An 18,602-nucleotide genomic window follows, 5' to 3' on the forward strand; every position below is an offset into this window, starting at 1 on the left:
GTAGTAGCAGCAGTAGTAGTTGTAGTTCCAAGTTTATCTGAAACGTGATCCCGTTGGACTGCTGACTAAAGCTGCTCTTCTTTGACAGTCTATCATCCCCGAGTCGGAGGATAGGAAGTTGAGGGATGTGAATAAATGGGAACAGAACCACCCTGTTACATTGACTGCATAGCACAATTGAGTCCCTCTCCAGCACCACTAAGTACTCTGAAATTATGAAATGAAATTGATAACGGACTTTAAAAAAATAAAGAAAAAAAATGCAAAAGGTGGAGTAGAAAAATGCAGACAAACGACGACAAGTAAGGAACAGAGGGATGTGATATTTTGAGAAACTGGAGAGTAAACGGGACTCGATATGGTGATATAAAAAGAGAGAAAGGACACCACAGAATAACAAAAATACAGAAATGAAAAATGATATGAAGAGGCTGACGAATAGGAAAGCAGTAGGTATCAGTGAGATAGCGTAAGTCCTTATTACAGAGGCAATAAAATGTTCTGGAAGGTTAGAGAGAATAATGTGTAAGAAGTGCATGTAATAAGACCGTTTCTGGAAAAACTGCATGTCAGTGACTATAATACGCGTATGGTTAGTGTGCCTTGAAAACTGGTTAAAGCACCATATTAAAGTAAAAGCCTTTATATTTTCAGATGTGTAACATTTCGCCTTGGTCCGGTCTTTATCAGACACAAGTCATTTCTGCCATAGTTCTGTCTGTATACAGTACCATCAGACCTAGTTACATCAAGAGGGGAAGGGGAGAGGGGATTTCGACTATGTGTCTAGATGCGTGGACAAATATTTATTACAATTATTGTGTAGATATTATTATTATTATTATTATTATTATTATTATTATTATTACTACAACTATTTATTACTATTATTATTATTATTACCTGTCCCTGACCTGGAGGGGCTCGGGTCCAGCTATCATTTTCTCTCCGTTTGTCTGTTTGTTGGTTTGTTTATCTGTGTGTGTGTCTGTCTGTCTGTCTGATAATTTCTTTACGAGAAAACTACTGGTGCAATTATAACTAAAATTACAGGAATGATGGGCTTTGAACTTATGATTACCTGATTAAATTTTGGGCCAAATTGGGCCAAGGCCCACATTGTAGGCCCAAAAAAGGTAAGAAAAAGTTTTTTTTTTTTTTTCGCCATAACAGCTTTCAAATTCGTTATATCAACATGAAACCAAAACCTAAAGGCGCATTTTTTCAAATCCGTATCTAATATCATGCCTAATTACATCAGAGGGTCACCCCCAGTCAGCGGTAGGGGGGTCAGTGTCAGATGAGTCGGGCCTAAAATTTCAGATGGACATAAAATCGTCAATTTTCACCTGATTTACTCCACGTTTGAGAAGTGACATCTTTGACTAGATATCCTGTTCCGTTTATATGTCAACACAGGAATGATTGTATGTAACGGGTTTACTATGCCTTGGCACCGCTTCTTCTTGTTCTTGTTGTTGTTGTTATTATTATTATTATTATATTATCCTAGGAAGAACGAACCAAAGGCCACGAGCCCGCAAAAACTGTTCCTTCCAAGACAAAACCAAATTCAAGAGAGAGCAAAATTCAAGATCCGATCGTTTCGAGATGCCTGGACACACTGCGTTTAAAAGACCGGAGATCATAGCTAGCAAGAAATACAGACAGAGGGAGACAGTTCCAGAGTTGACCTGTTGCATAAATGAAGGACTGGGAGTAACGGTTAACTCTTGCATTAGAGAGTTGGACAGAAAAGGAATGAGAGTTTGCTACTAGACGGGTGCTACACACCCGTCGTAAAGGTGGAGGAATGCAAGCAGACAGTTCAGAGGAGCAGTGACCATTGAAGTAGCGATCTATCTATCTATATCTATATACCTAGGCTGCTTCCCCCAAGGAAAGGGAGGTAGCCGAGACAGGACGACACACTCCCCATTTACTCATCCATTCAAACACATTCATTCGCATCTTAGCCCCAAAGGGGAGAAGGGACAGAACTTCACCGCACCACACCGCACAAGGGTCAACTGTGCAGTGCAATCAGTGACATCCGCAGCAGGGCCCGAAAGCAGAGCTGGTTTACCCCTGCCACATCATAATAAACCCATCCCCTTACTCGCACCTGACCTGACTAGCTGATCAGACCAAATGCGGGAGAATATTCCCTCAGGGCTGCGTCATCATTTATTCATTCACAATTTATCTCCATTTATTTGTCACACACAGCCACTCTTCCTTGCTCAACAGACATCCCTCTCGCATCCAGTGCTCTGTTCACACTGTCCATCCATCCTATTCGTGGTCTTCCTCTCAGCCTTACACCTCTCACATCAGATCTAGTTATCTTTTTCACCAATCGCTCATTTTCCATTCTCTCCATATGCCCAAACCATTGCAACACCCTCTGCTCAACTCTACCAGCCATCTCCTGAACAACTCCAGTTCTCCTTCGCACTTCATCATTTCGCACCCGATCCATACGCGTCACTCCACACATACTCCTCAGACACCTCATCTCCATTACATTCAAACTTTTCCTCTCTGCTACACCCATATTCCATGTTTCAGCCCCATATAACGCAGTCGGTATAGTCAGCCAAAAAAGTCGTGTCCTCGTTCCGAACCCCGTAAATGTTCGAACAGATAAATCGAAGAAGCAGAGAGACCTTCACAAGTCTGGCAACTGTGTCAGACCAGACGGTGGTGGGGGTGAGTGATTTGGGGTGCCATGTATTACTGTCGGCTGGAAATTGTTGGGAATAACATACTGGGTAATAGGGTTATAGTCAACTATCATCACTGTTACGTCACTAAATATCTACATATGCATCATTCATCGTGTATTTACATGTAATCAAAATATACTGCAGTTTCATATACATGAGTTGTCATGTCTAATTCATCTTTGATATTTGGAATACTTTAGAGGACGGAATAACGGTGGAATACGTTTCATAATATGTTTGGAATTTAATGAAACTTCAAGAATATGATATAAAACAGCTTTTATTAATGATAACTGGAATCTCCCCTCTATTTCACGTCGTCCAGTATAGATAACTGAATGACTGTGAAGATATGACTATGTGCTGGTGGGTGTATATCTTGGTTTCATCACCTTACGTAACACCTGTGGCTGGGTTTCCCCATAGATATAAATAAGACTAGATGCCGCATCGCCCATTCTTCAATACAGCAGCGGTGCGTCTGTGTGGCCGCCATCTTGGAGCGGTCAAGCATGTAAAAGTGGGGCTTGTTTTAAAGTGAATTCAGACTATGAGAATGAATGTTGTTGTGGTGGAGGTGGTGATGGTGGTTATTGCCGTGGTGGTGGTGATGGTGGATTTTGTTGTGGTGGTGGTGATGGTGGATTTTGTTGTGGTGGTGGTGATGGTGGATTTTGTGGTGGTGCTGGTGATGGTGATTTTTGTTGTCGTTGTGGTGGTGGTGATGATGGTGATTTTTGTTGTTGTGGTAATGGAGATGGTGTTTTTTTGTTGTTGTGGTGGTGGTGATGGTAATTGTTGTGTTGGTGGTGATTGTTCTGGTGGTTGTTGTTTTTTGGTGGTGGTTGTTGTTGTGGTGGTGGTGGTTGTTGTGGTGGTGGTTGTTGTTGTGGTGGTGATTGTTGTGGTTGTTGTTGTGGTGGTTGTTGTTGTGGTGGTGATTGTTGTGGTTGTTGTTGTTGTGGTGGTGATTGTTGTTGTGGTTGTTGTTGTTGTGGTAGTGGTGGTTATTGTGGTGGTGGTTGTTGATGTGATTGTGGTTATTGTGGTTGTTGCTGTGGTGGTGGTTGTTGTGGTGGTGGTTGTTGTGGTGGTGGTTGTTGTGGTGGTGGTTGTTGTGGTGGTGGTTGTTGTGGTGGTGGTTGTTGTGGTGGTGGTTGTTGTGGTGGTGGTTGTTGTAGTGATGGTGGTTGTTGTGATGGTTGTGGTTGCTTTTGTGGTTGTTGTTGTGGTGGTTACTGTGATGGTAGTGGTTGATGTGATGGTGGTTGTGGTGATGGTGGTGGTTGTTGTTGTGATGGTGGTGGTGGTGGTTATTGTTGTCGTGGTGATTGTTGTTGTGATGGTTGTGGTTGTTGTTGCTGTTGTGGTGGTTGTGGTGGTGAATGTGGTGGTGGTGGTGATGGTGGTAACTTGTGGTGGTGGTTGTTATGGTGGTGATGGCGGTTGTTGCTGTTGATGTGGAGGTTGTTATGGTCGTGGTGGCGGTTGTTGCTGTTGTTGTTGTTGTGGTGGTTGCTGGTGTTATGGTGGTGGTGGTTGTTGTTGTTGTGGTGGTGGTGGTTGTTGTTGTTGTGGTGGTGGTATGGTGGTGGTGGTGTTGTTGTGGTGGTGGTGGTGGTGGTGGTGGTTGTTATGGTGGTGGTGGTGGTGATTTTTGTTGTTATGGTGGTGGTGATGGTTGTCGTTATGGTTGTTGTTGTTGTGGTGGTGGTGATGATGGTGGTGGTGGTGATGATGGTGGTGATGGTGTTGGTTGTGGTGGTGGTTGTGGTGGTGGCTGTTGTTGTGGTAGTAATGGTTGTGGTTCCTGGTTCATCTGAAACGTGAACTCAGTGGACTGTAGGTTTAAATTTCCCTTCTACAACCCACCATCCTCCTTTCTGGGGATAGGGAATCAGCTGAAGGACGTTTGCATAACCAGACAGTTGAGCCGCTCAGGCTATCGGTGTCACTCTTGATATATTCCGACACTTTCTACACCCAAAAGCAGCAATGCTGCAGGATTTCTAGGTAAACAGTGGTCAACTTTGCCCATTGTCAGGAACACGACATCGTCTGCCTCGACCGTTCCAAGATGGTGGCCGGGCAGACGCATCTCAAGTAGTGTCATGCGGCATCTAGACTTATTTATATCTATGGGTTTCCCTCATCCCTTTACCAAAACACTAACCACATGTGGAATGCTTTTCTTGTTATTACCATGAAGGCACCGCATGCGTCTGCCACACCACACATGGTATATATACAATATATATCCTGCCATGTTCAGAAGGTAAACATACTGGAAAAACACACATTTCTGTCTTTTATTCCGATGTCATGTGGTTTGTTCATACCCGACGGAGGGGGTGTGGCAGGAAAGTGGGGAGGGGGCGGGGTTGCACCTCGTCGTTTCATTTAACGTTTGATTGACTAAACGATTAAGGCATTATTTCTGGCTGACGATACATTTCATTATTTACAGGTATCAAATCATGTGTAATATCACATTTAGCACCTTTACTATGCGGTGTAATGCTAGACTACACTGCCAACAACAACTACAGCACACACATCCTTCATTGACCCTCCTCCACCCCCACCACCGTCTGGTCTGACACAGTTGCCAGACTTGTGACGCTATCCCTTCTGCTTGGACTTATCTGTTCGAATATTTGCGGGTTCGGAAAGAAGACACGACTTTTTTGGCAGTCGGTGCCACAACACCCTCATACAGCCTTCTCTTTACATCCATTCTAAGTGAACGACATCTAAACACTTTTTTCATTCCTCCCAGCACCTTACCTACTTCATTCATTCTAAACTTCACTTCTGCATCTATTCTTCCATCCACAGCAACATGTGACCCTAAATATTTAAAACACTCCACCTCCTCAAGCAACTCACCATTCAGAACTATATTCATCCCCCTACCATCTACCAACCTCGTACTCTTCATCACTTTACTCTTATTCTCATTTATTTTCAATTTCCTCCTTTCACACACCCTTCCAAACTCCTCTGCCAACCGTGTCAATCTCTCCTCTGAATCAGCCACCAGTGTAGTATCATCTGCAAACAGCAGTTGCTTCAGATTCCACTCTCCACCACCAACATTCACCAGACTCAGACCTCCAACTAAAACTCTTGCATTCACCTCCCTTACAACACCATCCATATAAATATTAAACAACCAACGCGACATCACACATCCCTGTCGCGGCCCCATTCTCACGGGAAACCAATTACTCACAGCATTTCCCACTCTTACACACACTCTGCTATTTACACAAAAACTTTTCACCCCTTTTAGTAACCTACCATCAAGTCCATACAATCTTAAAACAGTCCACAAAGCCTCCCTACCAGTTCTATCATACACTTTCTCTAAATCCATGAATGCCCAAAACACATCCTTGCCTTTCGCTAAACACTTTTCATACACTTGTCTCACAGCGAACACCTGATCCACGCATCCCCTCCCTCTCCTAAAGCCACACTGCTCATCACCAATCACTCCCTCTGTACCCTCTCTAACTCTCATAATTAACATTCTACCATACACCTTACCTACAACACTCAACAGACTTATACCCCTAAAGCTAGTACATTCATACTTATCACCCTTGCCTTTATACAGCGGGACCACACAAGCACTTGCCCAGTCAATTGGCACCATACCTTTCACAAAGCACACATTCAACAATCTTACTAACCAGTCAACAATAGTCACTCCACCACCCTTCAGGCATTCCACAGCACACCCATCCATACCTGCAGCTTTCCCTGTTTTCATCTCCTTTACTGCCTTCTCCACTTCGTCCTTCGTGATCAAGGAATCATTCAACTCTCCCAACACATTTGTTCCTTGCACCCTTCCATCCGCCACAGTCTCAGCCACCCTTTCCTCCTCTACATTTAACGATCTTTCAAAATACTCTGTCCATCTCTTCCTTACTGCATCCATCTCAATTAACATCCTTCCATCCTCTGCTTTTACTCGCTCTTCCTTCCCAGACTCTCCCTTTCGCACCCTTTAAACCTCCTTCCAGAACATTTTCTTAATCTGTTGAAAATTCTCAGTCAGCCGCCTACCCCACCTCTCATCTGCTGCCACCTTAGCGTCACGCACAGCCCTTCTCGCCTTATTCCTCTTATCCTTATATCTCTCATATGACACCTCATCCTTCCTCTGCAGCCACACTTCATAATTATGCACGTCTCTTCTCAGCCACAACCATACTTACTTCCTTGCACCACCATTCACTTCCTTTTCTTACACCACCACCCACACGTCTCACACCACACACCTCTTCTGCATGCCCTACCACAGTACTCTTAAAAACTCCCATTCCTCCTCCACACTGCCATTTTCCTGATCTTTCATTGCATTCCACTCATCTTTCAATTTCTTCTTCTATCATTTTCTCTCTTTTATCCAACTCTCTCACTTTCAAAACCTCCCTGCCACACCTAACCCTCCTAGCTCTCACCCATCTCTTACCTACTCTTAACTTCCCTCCACCAGGTAGTGGTCAGACATATCCCCACCCTCCCCTCTCAGAACTCTCACATCCAACAATCTTCCTATTACATTCCTAGACACAACCACATAGTCCATCAATACTTTATCCACAACCATTCCACCCTCCTGTCTCAATCATGTATACTTATAAATATCTTTCTTCTCGAACAATGTACTTCCAATCACCATCTCTCGCTCAACACACATCGCTATCATTCGTTCCCCAATTTCATTTCTTCCAGGCACACCATGCATACCAACTACACCTTCAAATGCTACATTTTCCACTCTAGCATTCAGATCTCCCATCATTACCACATTCACATTCGCTCCAAAACTCTGCAGACATTCATCAACTTCATTCCAGAAAGACTCCCTCTCTACTTCGTCCCTTTCACTACCAGGCCCATATGCACTCGCAAACACCCACAACTCACGTTCAAATTTCGCTTTCACCCACATCAGTCTCGATGACATCTCCTTCCATTCAATCACGCACTGCTGTACTTCCGAACTCACTAACAAGGCCACACCTTCTCTTGCCCTTCCTCTATCAACGCCTGACAATCTCCCAATCACGCTTCCAAACATAGACTCACCCTTCCCTTTCATCTTCGTTTCACTCAAAGCTAATACATTCACCTTTCTTCTCACAAACATTCTCCCAATCTCCTCCCTTTTAGCCTCAATTGTACTACATCCACGCACATTCATAGACCCAATCTTCAGGATACGGGGATAACTCAATCCCCCATCCCTTTCTCTGGCCTGTCTCTTTATAGGAACTAAAAAACAGACGAGGGGGTCCCTAGTCCCCTCACCCTGCCCTTTTTAGTCGCCTTTTACGACACGCAGGGAATACGGTGGCAGTATTCTTCCTAACACAACCTGGCCACAGAGTAGTAGTACCATCCATAGTGCGGCCAGATTGTGTCCCCCCCGCCACAGGGGGGTAGCGATAGAAAAGATATAAAGAGGCAACAGTGCAGTGAGAAGACAGTGGTTGAAGAGAGCCAGTAACAGGAGGAGAATTAATGAAATGTAAAGCCTATGACTCCACCTTACTGAGAAAAGCTGTATGTGGGGAGCCTCCCCACACATGAGAGTTGTACTCCATACATGGGCGGATATAACCCGTGTATAGAGTCAACAGTTGTGCAGGGGTAAAGAAGGCACGGAGTTGATGTATCACACTTAATCTCTTGGAAGCAGATTAAACAAGAGATGTAATCTGATCTTTCCAAGGTAACTCCCGAGTGAATGAAACCTCATGCATGTTCAAGGATGATACAGGATTAAGGTGAATATTATTAAATTTTAGTAGATACACCTGTGGAAGATTTTGTCGGGTTGATAGGTGTAAAACTGAGTCTTTGATGTATTAAAATAAGAGTATTTTTACGCCACTCAGGGATACGTGCTAAGTCAGACATTAGGTGTGCCATAGCCTCATCCCTTGTTTGCTGAAGTAACTGCTGAGTTGGACGTTGCGGGAACCGAATGGAAAGGTGAAGGGTTCAGTCATCAGCGTATGAGTGGATAGGGTTAGATGTACAGCTTAGGTCATTGATGAATAAAAGGAAGAGAGTTGGTGATAGGACAGAGCCCTGAGCAACACCACTGTTGATAGATCTAGGAGAACCGTGGCCGTCTACAACAGCGGCTATAGAACGACCAGAAAGGAAGCTATAGATGAAGGCACAGATAGAAGGATAGAAACCATAAGAGGACAGTTGGAAATTAAAGATTTATGCTAGACTCGATCGAAAGCCTTTGAGATGTCAAGTGCAATGGGAAAGCTTTCGCCAATGTCTCGAAAGGAGAATGTCCAGGAGTCTGAAAGGTAGGTGAGATGATCGCCAGCAGAGCGTCCTTGACGGAACCCATACTGACGAATAGAATGAAGGTTGTGATAGGAAAGGGGCTTTAAAAATTTTTTATTAAGAATTGACTTGAAACCTTTTGAGATACAGGATGTTAAAGCAATTGGACAATAGTTAGAGGGTTGGGAATGGTCACCCTTCTTTGGGACTGGCTGAATGAGAGCAAACTTCCAGCAAGGAGGAAATTTACAAGTTGATACAAAGGCGAAAGAGTTTGCCTAGGCAGGGTGTAAGCACAGAAACGCAGTTCTTGAGAACAACAGGAAGGACTCCATCAGACCCATATGTCTTGTTAGTACTGAGGCCTGTGATGACAGAAAATACATCAGCTGAAGAAATTTTAATGTCGGCTCTAAGAAAGTCAGATTGGGGAAGTGATGGGGGAAAAGCACCAGAATCGTCCAAGGTGGAATTGAAGTAGAAAGTCTGAGTGAAGAGATCTGTCATATCAATAGAAGAAATAGCTACAGAACCACCAGAGTAGGAAAGAGGAGGGAAGGATGATCAGGTAATGTTGTTAGAAAGATTTTTCGCAAGGTGCCAGAAGGAGTAGGAAGAATTCGAGTTGGAGAGCTGAGAGCATTTAGTACGGATGAAATTATCTTTAGCAGAGCAAAGAACAGACGTAACACGATTCCGGGGACAAACGTAAAAAAGATATGAATCGGGTGGGTTGGCTCCGGTACCTTTTATAGGCCCTCTCCTTGTTGTGGACAGTATTAGAACAAGCGTGATTAAACCAAGGCTTTCTTGCATTAGTCAAAGGATATGAGAAAGGAATGTATGCTTCCATGCCCGAGAGAATAACCTCCGTAATGCTCAAGGCACACTCAGATGGCTCCTGGCCATGGAAGCAATAATAATTCCAGGGAAAATCAAAGAAGTACTGCCTGAGGGCCTCCCAATCTGCAGCTCCACAGTGCCACCGACGACGTTTCTTTGGAGGATCCACAGGTCGTACTGGAATGACAGGACAGGTTAAGGTAATAAGGTTGTGATCAGAGAAGCCCAATGGAGAGAAAAGATTAACAGTGTAAGCAGAAGGATTAGTTGTAAGGAAGAGGTCAAGTATGTTGGAGCTCTCTCCAAGTCTGTCAGGGATATGGGTAGGGTGCTGTACTGTACAAGCTGCTCTAAGTCATTAAGGAAAGAAAAGATGTAGGCTTGTTCACCAAGTGGATCAGTGAAAGGAGAGGAGAGCCAAAGTTAGTGGTGAACATTGAACTCTCCTAGAATGGAGATTTCAGAGAAATGAGAAATGGATAGAATATGTTCTATTGTAGAAGTAAGATAGTCGAAGAATTTTTGATAGTCAGTAGAATTAGGGGATAAGTAAACAGCACAGATATATTTAGTAGGAGAATGACAGGAGAGCCGAAGCCAGAGTGTAGACAATTCAGAAGAATAGAGTTCAGAGACACGAGAGCAAGATAAATCGTTGTGTATATATACAAAACAGCCACCTTTGGCTTTGAAACGTGTGTAAAGAAAGTAGGAGGATACAGAAAAGGGTTTGCGGTCAGTTGTCTCAGACAGCTGTCCCAGTTACGAAAAGAAGGTGAGGTTTAGAGGAGGGGAGGTGGTGCTCAACAGAGTGAAAGTTAGAGGAAAGGCTGCAAATGTTGCAGAAATGGAGAAGTGAATCAGACAGTGGTTCCAGGCAGCCCGAGTCATCACTGGGAGAGGGGCGGAAGGTAGGGGCATTTATGCCCCCCCCCCCGGGGACTCTGAGGTTAAGTTTTGCAGAGCCATGATTTTTTATTATTATAATTATTATTATTATTATTATTATTATTATTATTATTGTAAGGAAGATCTAAATCGCTGCCTTTACATACAGCTTGAGCCGCAGAATTCATTCCTCGCCATATTATGGTACTGGTTGGCCGATTCATCTGACCAAATATCCTCCTGATCCGACTACCGGAACCCAGATAGGATCCAGAAAATATAAGGACCCTAAAGCTTAAGAAGCACTTAAGTTAGAGAGATGAAATTTGTATGGCATACACCTGGGACACGGCCAGAATGCAGTGCTTAATATTCTCTGAGATAAAAATTTTTTGACTACTCGCAAAGACAGAGAAGTCATCTGAATTTACATGAAAGGGTCTATGAAATTGTCTGGAATAGCAGGGAAAAGATAAAACAGACGTCATGGAAAAGAAGGGGGTAATCCTCTTATTACAATAGATTCATAGCTCTTTCTTTATTGTTATGGTCAGACGGTTTCAATTAGTTTAGGAAAGGCATCTCGTCCTTTGAAGATTACAGTAAATACAATGTTCAGGGGAAGAAAAAACACTGTAAATAACAGAACGTAAATTAAACACTATCTGTGTAATATAGTCAGAGTTAAAGGAGGTACTGTACAGGAGAATGGGCTGCCTCGTCTTGTCATCCCCGAGTGCTTCGCCCGCGATGTGCATTTTGCTTCTCACTACCAATCTTGGTAGACTTACAGATCCTGATGACAGAAGGTGACATCCAGAAGACCTTGACCACAAAGTCACTTTATAGCAATGTCTGTGGCAATTTTTCATTATCAAAATTGTCCTTAGACGATATAACGGCATTGTAGTTTTTATTGTTGTTATTATTATTATTATTATTATTAGCAGTAGTAGTAGTAGTAGTTGTAGTAGTAGTAGTAGTAGTAGTAGTAACAGTAGTGCTGGTGGTAGTAGTAGTAGTTGTTGTTGTAGTAGTAGTAGTAGTAGTAGAAGTAGCAGTAGTAGTAGTTGTAGTGTTATTGGTATACTGTAATATTATCATTAACCATAATTTTCTTTTTATTATTGTTATTATTATTATTATTATTATTATTATTATTATTATTATTATTATTAACAGTAGTAGTAGTAGTAGCAGTAACTGCAGCAGCAGCAGTAGTAGTTAGTAGTAGTAGTAGTAGTAGTAGTAGTAGTGTCACTATTGTTTCTACACACCGAAAGCACACACAAAGACACTTAACCACGCATGTACACTCAGCTGCCCTACTGTACATCCTCCCACCGTCCCACCTCCGTAGCCAGGCCTGAGGGCACTGTACACTGGGCCAGAGTTAGGCTGAAACGTTAACATAAGATAATAAAAAGGCCATTACCTCCAAATGGAGCTTCAGTTAACCATATGCCATTCATGGGTCTAGGTTAAATATGCGTATCACAAGGTGAATAATAGTAGGGCAGGATCCAGGACTTTGGAAAAGGGCGGCCGTGATAACCAACAGAATTTAAAGTTTGGAGTCATGCTAACTCACACTCAATCCTCCAGCTTTGTTGCCAAATCCTTCTTTGCACTCAAATGATTCTGAGAAAACATTGAGTCAAGTTGGTTCTGCATATATTATGGTAAATAACATTCTTCTTATATTACAAGTAACTACTGATTTGCCAAAACAAGGGAGCTACGCCCCCCATGCCCCCACCAAATCCGTGCCTTGAATAGAGATTATGGTAGGTGTTAGGGATATATGGTGGACAGAGAAAAAGATGTACTTCTGCTTCAGGTTTCTGTAATGGAAACGCAGCCTGTGACAGGGTAGATGAACGTATGAATGGTTCCGTGTTATGGACAGAGAGGGAAAGGTATGTTAGGTATGGAAAACACCTTTAATTTTATTGCACCCATGTACCTCTTTTAGGGTACATGAGAAAGGTTTCTAAAAGGTATGTGTTTTATTCCAGGTAAACTGATGGAACATCACATATATTCAGAATTAATGGCATATTATCTAAATCTAATGTGCCCGGCATAAACAGCAAGGAAATGAACCATTCCAGTTTGATGACATTATATTTTTGCTGTCGATCAGACGACGTAATACACCATTGAAAAGACCACTCGCATTGAAGGGGTTCGTGACAGCTTTATCGGCTGTCCAACTCAATCTCTAAGACTCTGTAAAGTCTCTGAAAGTTCAGGAGCTGCACTAAAATATGCGTTCATGCGACCCAATTCGTGAAGCACCAATGGCACCTCAGATAAAACTTGCTGCAACTTCATTTGATGAAGCCCTGACCATGTCAAATAGTCAGTAACGGGTCCTTCACACAGATATACTGTACCTCAACACTGGAGAGAAACTTCAAGAACTGTGTGCAATGGCAAAGCAGAGATTTTCTTTTTTATTATCCGAGAGACAAATGTACTTGCCTTCGCTAACTCAGTAGAAATTTAACAATTCCATTGTCATATATTAGGGCAGAATTAAATCAGTTCACACACACACACACACACACACACACACACTAAGAATAATGCTGTTTAATTCAGAGTTATTTCGGTCAGTTTGAATGCCTATCATTCCATCACCAAGACAGCAACTTCATTTTTTTTTTTTTTTTTTTTTTTTTTTTTTAGTAAACAACACTGGGTGTCAGCCTAATATTTTTTCGTCTTTGAACACATCACACACGAAGAAGTTTATACCACAGGACAGTAGCATCTGCTTTTGACTGGCTTCAGCCCCATTCCGTCTCCTTATTAATGTTATTTGCACTAGTATTTGTGCCCAGCTCCTGGGATACTAAATCGTCGGCAACATTTTATCGGCAGATTATATGGAGCAGCGCCAAAACCAGGCTTCATAGGACTCTCGTTTGGTTTCATCGTGAAGCTTTGTGTTTTGTCATCCAGTAAAACGCAGTTCGTATGAACATTTTGAATTCTTGTTCCTGTGAACATGTTGAATTCATGTTTTTAAGTCAAAATGCAAGTATCACTTCAGTGTCTTTAAGTGTTTACTTTTCTAATTTTCTACATTCTTACAACAACGAAGTTATTATTTTATCTTAATGACCAACAAGATTACAATTACCTTAAAAAAGTGTAACTGTACTGGGTTCTTGGCAAAGAGGCCAGTTAGTTGGAGTTTACCAAAACGCAAAGTTTTACGTTATTATGTAAACAGTGGGGTCATTTTACAGACTGAACAGTTTCATAAGAAGGCTGTAGTATATAAATAGCTGGGTTTGTAGATCTGTCAGAAGTTACGAAGTGTGGAGTGAATCTGGTGATATATAATGAAAACAGAAGAGTTTTGGATCCTTTGTATAGAGATGATCATGTGGTGCTTGCCAGTAGTGCACGAAATTTTTACAGCTCAGTGCTTAGTTTTGTGAGAGCAATTCAGCTGAGGGTGTATATACCCGCTATGCGTGTTGAGATACAGCGATTCACGTTATAATAATCTAGTAAATGAGGAGAGAGGAAGTGATGTAATTTAAGCAGTTTGGATAAGAAACAGACGTAAATGTCAAAGAGACCCCTAAAATAAAGTTCCCAATGAAGAAAAATGGTCTGGACTATGAAGACCATGATATTATTGAAACGCTCGAGTCTATCTATCTATCTATTGGCAGACGCCTCAATCCCGTTTGGGCGGCCACAAACAAATCGCCTCCAAGTCGCCCTGTCCCCCGCCATTTCACTGCCCTGCTCCCAGATCACACCTCCCTCTCTCATATACCTCTCCACCCCATCCCTCCATCTCATCCTCGGCCTCCCCCTCCCTCTTCCCCCCTCCACCTCACTCACATACACTCTCTTCGTCAGTCTTTCACCCTCCATCCTCTCCACATGGCCAAACCACCTCAGTGTGTTCCTCATAACGCTTCCTATCACATCCACATCAACACCACAAGGCTTCTTTATATCCTCATTCGTCAGCCTGTCTCTCCATGTGACTCCACAAGCTCCTCTCAAATAACTCATTTCCACTGCTCTCACTCTTGACTTGTGTCCTTCCAACAACGTCCAAGCTTCACTTCCGTACGTTAGAGTTGGTATCACAATACTGTCATGTAGTAACTTTTTCACTTCATGCTCACTTCCCTGTTTCTTATCACTGCTTTCAAAGAACTAGCAACCTTTCTTCCCTGCTGTACCCTTTCAAGCACTTCACCCTCCAAACCTCCATCCTTACTCATCACACTACCCAAGTACTTAAACGTACTCACATTTTCCAATTCCTCACCATCCAACCTCGCTGTACATTCACTGACTTCACCTCTCTCAAAGACCATCACTTTACTCTTCCCTACATTCACCTTTAGATTCCGTTTCTTACACACTCTCCCAAACTCATCCACCAAGCCTTGCAGCTCCCCTTCGTCTTCACTTAACAACACAGTATCATCTGCAAACAACAGTACAGGGAGTTTCCAAACACTATCCTCTCTCACCAGGGCCACTCCAACATCCACTACCCTACCTTGTACCCCTTTTATTATCCCATCCATGTACAGATTGAACAACCATGGAGACATGACACATCCCTGTTTCAACCCAACTTTCAAAGAGAAAAATTCACTTAGTTCACCATCCACACGCACTGCAGTCTTCGCACCATGGTACATACTCTTCACAGCATTCAACAACTTCCCATCTACTCCATATATTCTTAACACTTTCCACAATCCTTGTCTATCCACCCTGTCATATGCTTTCTCCAAATCCATGAAAACCGCATACAACTTCTTTCCCTCCTCTAGAAACTTTTCCACTAAAGATCTAAGAATGAATATCCGATCTACACAACCTCTTCCCTTCCTACAGCCTCCCTGTTCTTCTCCAACTAATTTCTCTGTTCTTTCTCTAACTCTGTCAATAAGTATCCTACTATACACTTTTCCTATTATACTAAGAAGACAAATGCCCCTATGATTACCACACACTTCTTTTTCCCCTTTACCTTTGTACAAGGAATAATTATACCTGACTTCCAATCCTCCGGGACTCTACCTTCCTCCCAGGCCAATCTGCACATCTTCCACATCCATTCTACTACTATCTCTCCCCCATGCTTCAGCATTTCACCACACACTCCATCAATTCCTGGGGCTTTCCCCGATTTAACTTTCTTCATTGCTTCCACAACTTCTATCCTACTGATTTCTTCCTGTCTTCTCACCTCCCTCCTTCTCCCAGCCATTCCCCAGCCACTTATACTCGCATTACTTCCATCCTCTACGTTCAACAATTCCTTAAAGTGTTCTCTCCATCTGCTCACTTTTTCTCCCTTCTCCACTAGTAATCTACCATTTTTATCTTTCACTCCCCTGCTAACTTCACTTCCACCCTGTCTAACTCTTTTCACCTCTTTCCAGAACATTTTCTTACAGTCCTTCCACTTTACACTCAAATTCCTTCCAAATTCCTCATCCACTCTCTTCTTTCTCTTACTAATCTTTTCACCTCTGTTTTTCTTTCTACATATAACTCTCTCTTCCGCCTCTCAACTTCTTCCACGCCCCTATTTCTCATCCATTCATTGTATGCTTTCTTCTTTTGTGCCACAGCCTGTTTCACCTCTTCAGTCCACCACGCTGTTCCTTGCACCCCCCTCCGTCTTCTATTCACCCTACACACCACATCACATGCTGCACATATTTCTTCTGTAAATATCCTACACACACCTTCCACGTCTCCCATCTGCTCCAATTCATATTTGCCCAATCGTTCCTCCACTTCTCTCTTATACTCTGCCTTTTTCTCATCCTCTTGTAACCTTTCCACTCTCCTTGCAACTACTCCTTCCTCTCGTCTTTCCCTTCTTCTATTCCTCCATCTTACTTGAATTCTAATTCTGGCCACCACCAAGTAGTGGTCAGAAAGTCCACTCCCCCAACCTCTATAAACTCTTGCATCCATTACACATCTTCGCATCCTTTCATCCACACGCACATAATCAATCATTGCTTTCCTTTCATTCAGTTCACCACCCACCCTTCTCATCACTCGCCATGTATACCTGTGGATCATTTTATACCTGAAGAGGGTATTGGCTATCACCAACCCCCTCCCAGCACAAATGTCCACTAACGCATTCCCATTCTCATCAATCTCAGCAGGCACATCCCACTCACCAACTATTCCATCCACCTTCACATTCCCAACTTTACCATTCATATCACCAATCAAAAACACTCTCTCATTCCTTCCAAACTTTTCCATGCACACTTTTACATTTGTCCAGAACTCTTCTCTCACTCTTCTAGCACGATCTTGCGTTGGCGCATACACACACACAATCTCCCACATTTGTATTCCAACTTTCAACTTTACCCACACAATCCTTGACTCAACTGATCCATACTGGCTTATGCTCCTCTTCCATCTTTTACTCACAACTATACATACTCCTTCCTTTGCCCTCTCATTGTCACCTACTCCTGCACATATACCCCATCCATACTCCCATTCTCTCACACTTTCTCCTCTCCATTTTGTTTCAGTTATTCCACATACATCCACTCTCGCACCCTCAAGCACCTGGACAATCTCTCTCTTTCACCTCATCATTCACTCCCCTTACATTCCACTTTCCGATAACCATGTCCTTTGTCCGGTCCTTGGTCGTCATCGTTTGATCAGTCCTTGTCCGAGGCTTATTTGTTTTTTTTAGTTAGTTGTTTTCCGGGGAGGGGCACTAACCCTCCGCCAACCCTTTTAGTCGCCTTTTACGACAAGCAGGGATACTGGGGGAGTATTCTTGAAAAAAAAACCCTACCCCCAGGGTAAAAGAGGCCAACATGCAGTTAGGTTAATACCATCTGTGATGTACGAATGTGACATCTTCGTACGAAATGAGTTTGGAAAATCAAAAGACAAAGAAGGAGAGAAATGTAAATGTGATTGATAAGAATGCTAATCGGTTGTGTAGAGTGACAAGAAACAGTCACAAGAAATGAGGAATAAAGAAGTCTACCAATCGGAGGGTGGGAGCACCCATGATCAACTCAGTCGATATAGTGCTGCCTCTAGCTGGCTCTACATTGACTGTCCTAGGAAACCATTTACAACGCTGAACGGTTATTGTATAAACAGATAACGGGGTAACGTTGCCCCCTTTAACTAAACGGAGAGACTCAAGTGCTCATTCAACCACTTACCATTAGCAACTGTAGTGCACGCCATTAAATACGTCGGAAAAAGACGCACCTGTTAGAACTGCTTAGAGAGTTCAACATGCATCCCCCTCGATTTCTGTATACACACACACACACACACACACACACACACACACACACACACACACAATTAGAGAGACAGAGAGAGAGAGATATATATATATAGATAGATAGATTGATCATATAATGTGTGTGTGTGTGTGTGTGTGTGTGTGTGTGTGTGTGTGTGTGTGTGTGTGTGTGTAGCAAATGCATATGTGAGAATGCGAAGGATGAATATAGACGAAACTAAGGAATTAAAAGAGAATGAAAATGGACACTGGCAAGAGTTACCCTTATCTTTACCTTGGAAGACAATGCAGTGTCTGTCACACAGCTGAGAGGGTCACAGAAAAGGAGAAATGCAATGTATTTGTAAAGACTTATTTTTTTCCATATAGTAAAGACTAACATCTTTCCTGGGAGAAGGAAACGAGAGACACAATTTGAAATGTGATCTAATTTGTTTAAATAACTGAACAGAGGAAGGAAAAACAAATGAATAAATAAATAATCCATACACTAGATT

At 42.7% G+C, this 18,602-nt stretch overlaps 1 protein-coding gene across 1 annotated transcript in view; it reads right to left on the reverse strand.

Moving 5' to 3' along the window:
- Positions 1 to 18,602, reverse strand: part of LOC145397993 (glutamate receptor ionotropic, delta-1-like) — a 188,543-nt gene that overhangs the window by 161,168 nt on the left and 8,773 nt on the right. The window lies entirely within an intron of this gene.

Source organism: Coenobita brevimanus, chromosome 44, assembly GCF_032717465.1.
Source record: "Coenobita brevimanus isolate Jiangsu-jjx chromosome 44, ASM3271746v2, whole genome shotgun sequence".
Taxonomy (NCBI): Eukaryota; Metazoa; Arthropoda; class Malacostraca; order Decapoda; family Coenobitidae; genus Coenobita; species Coenobita brevimanus.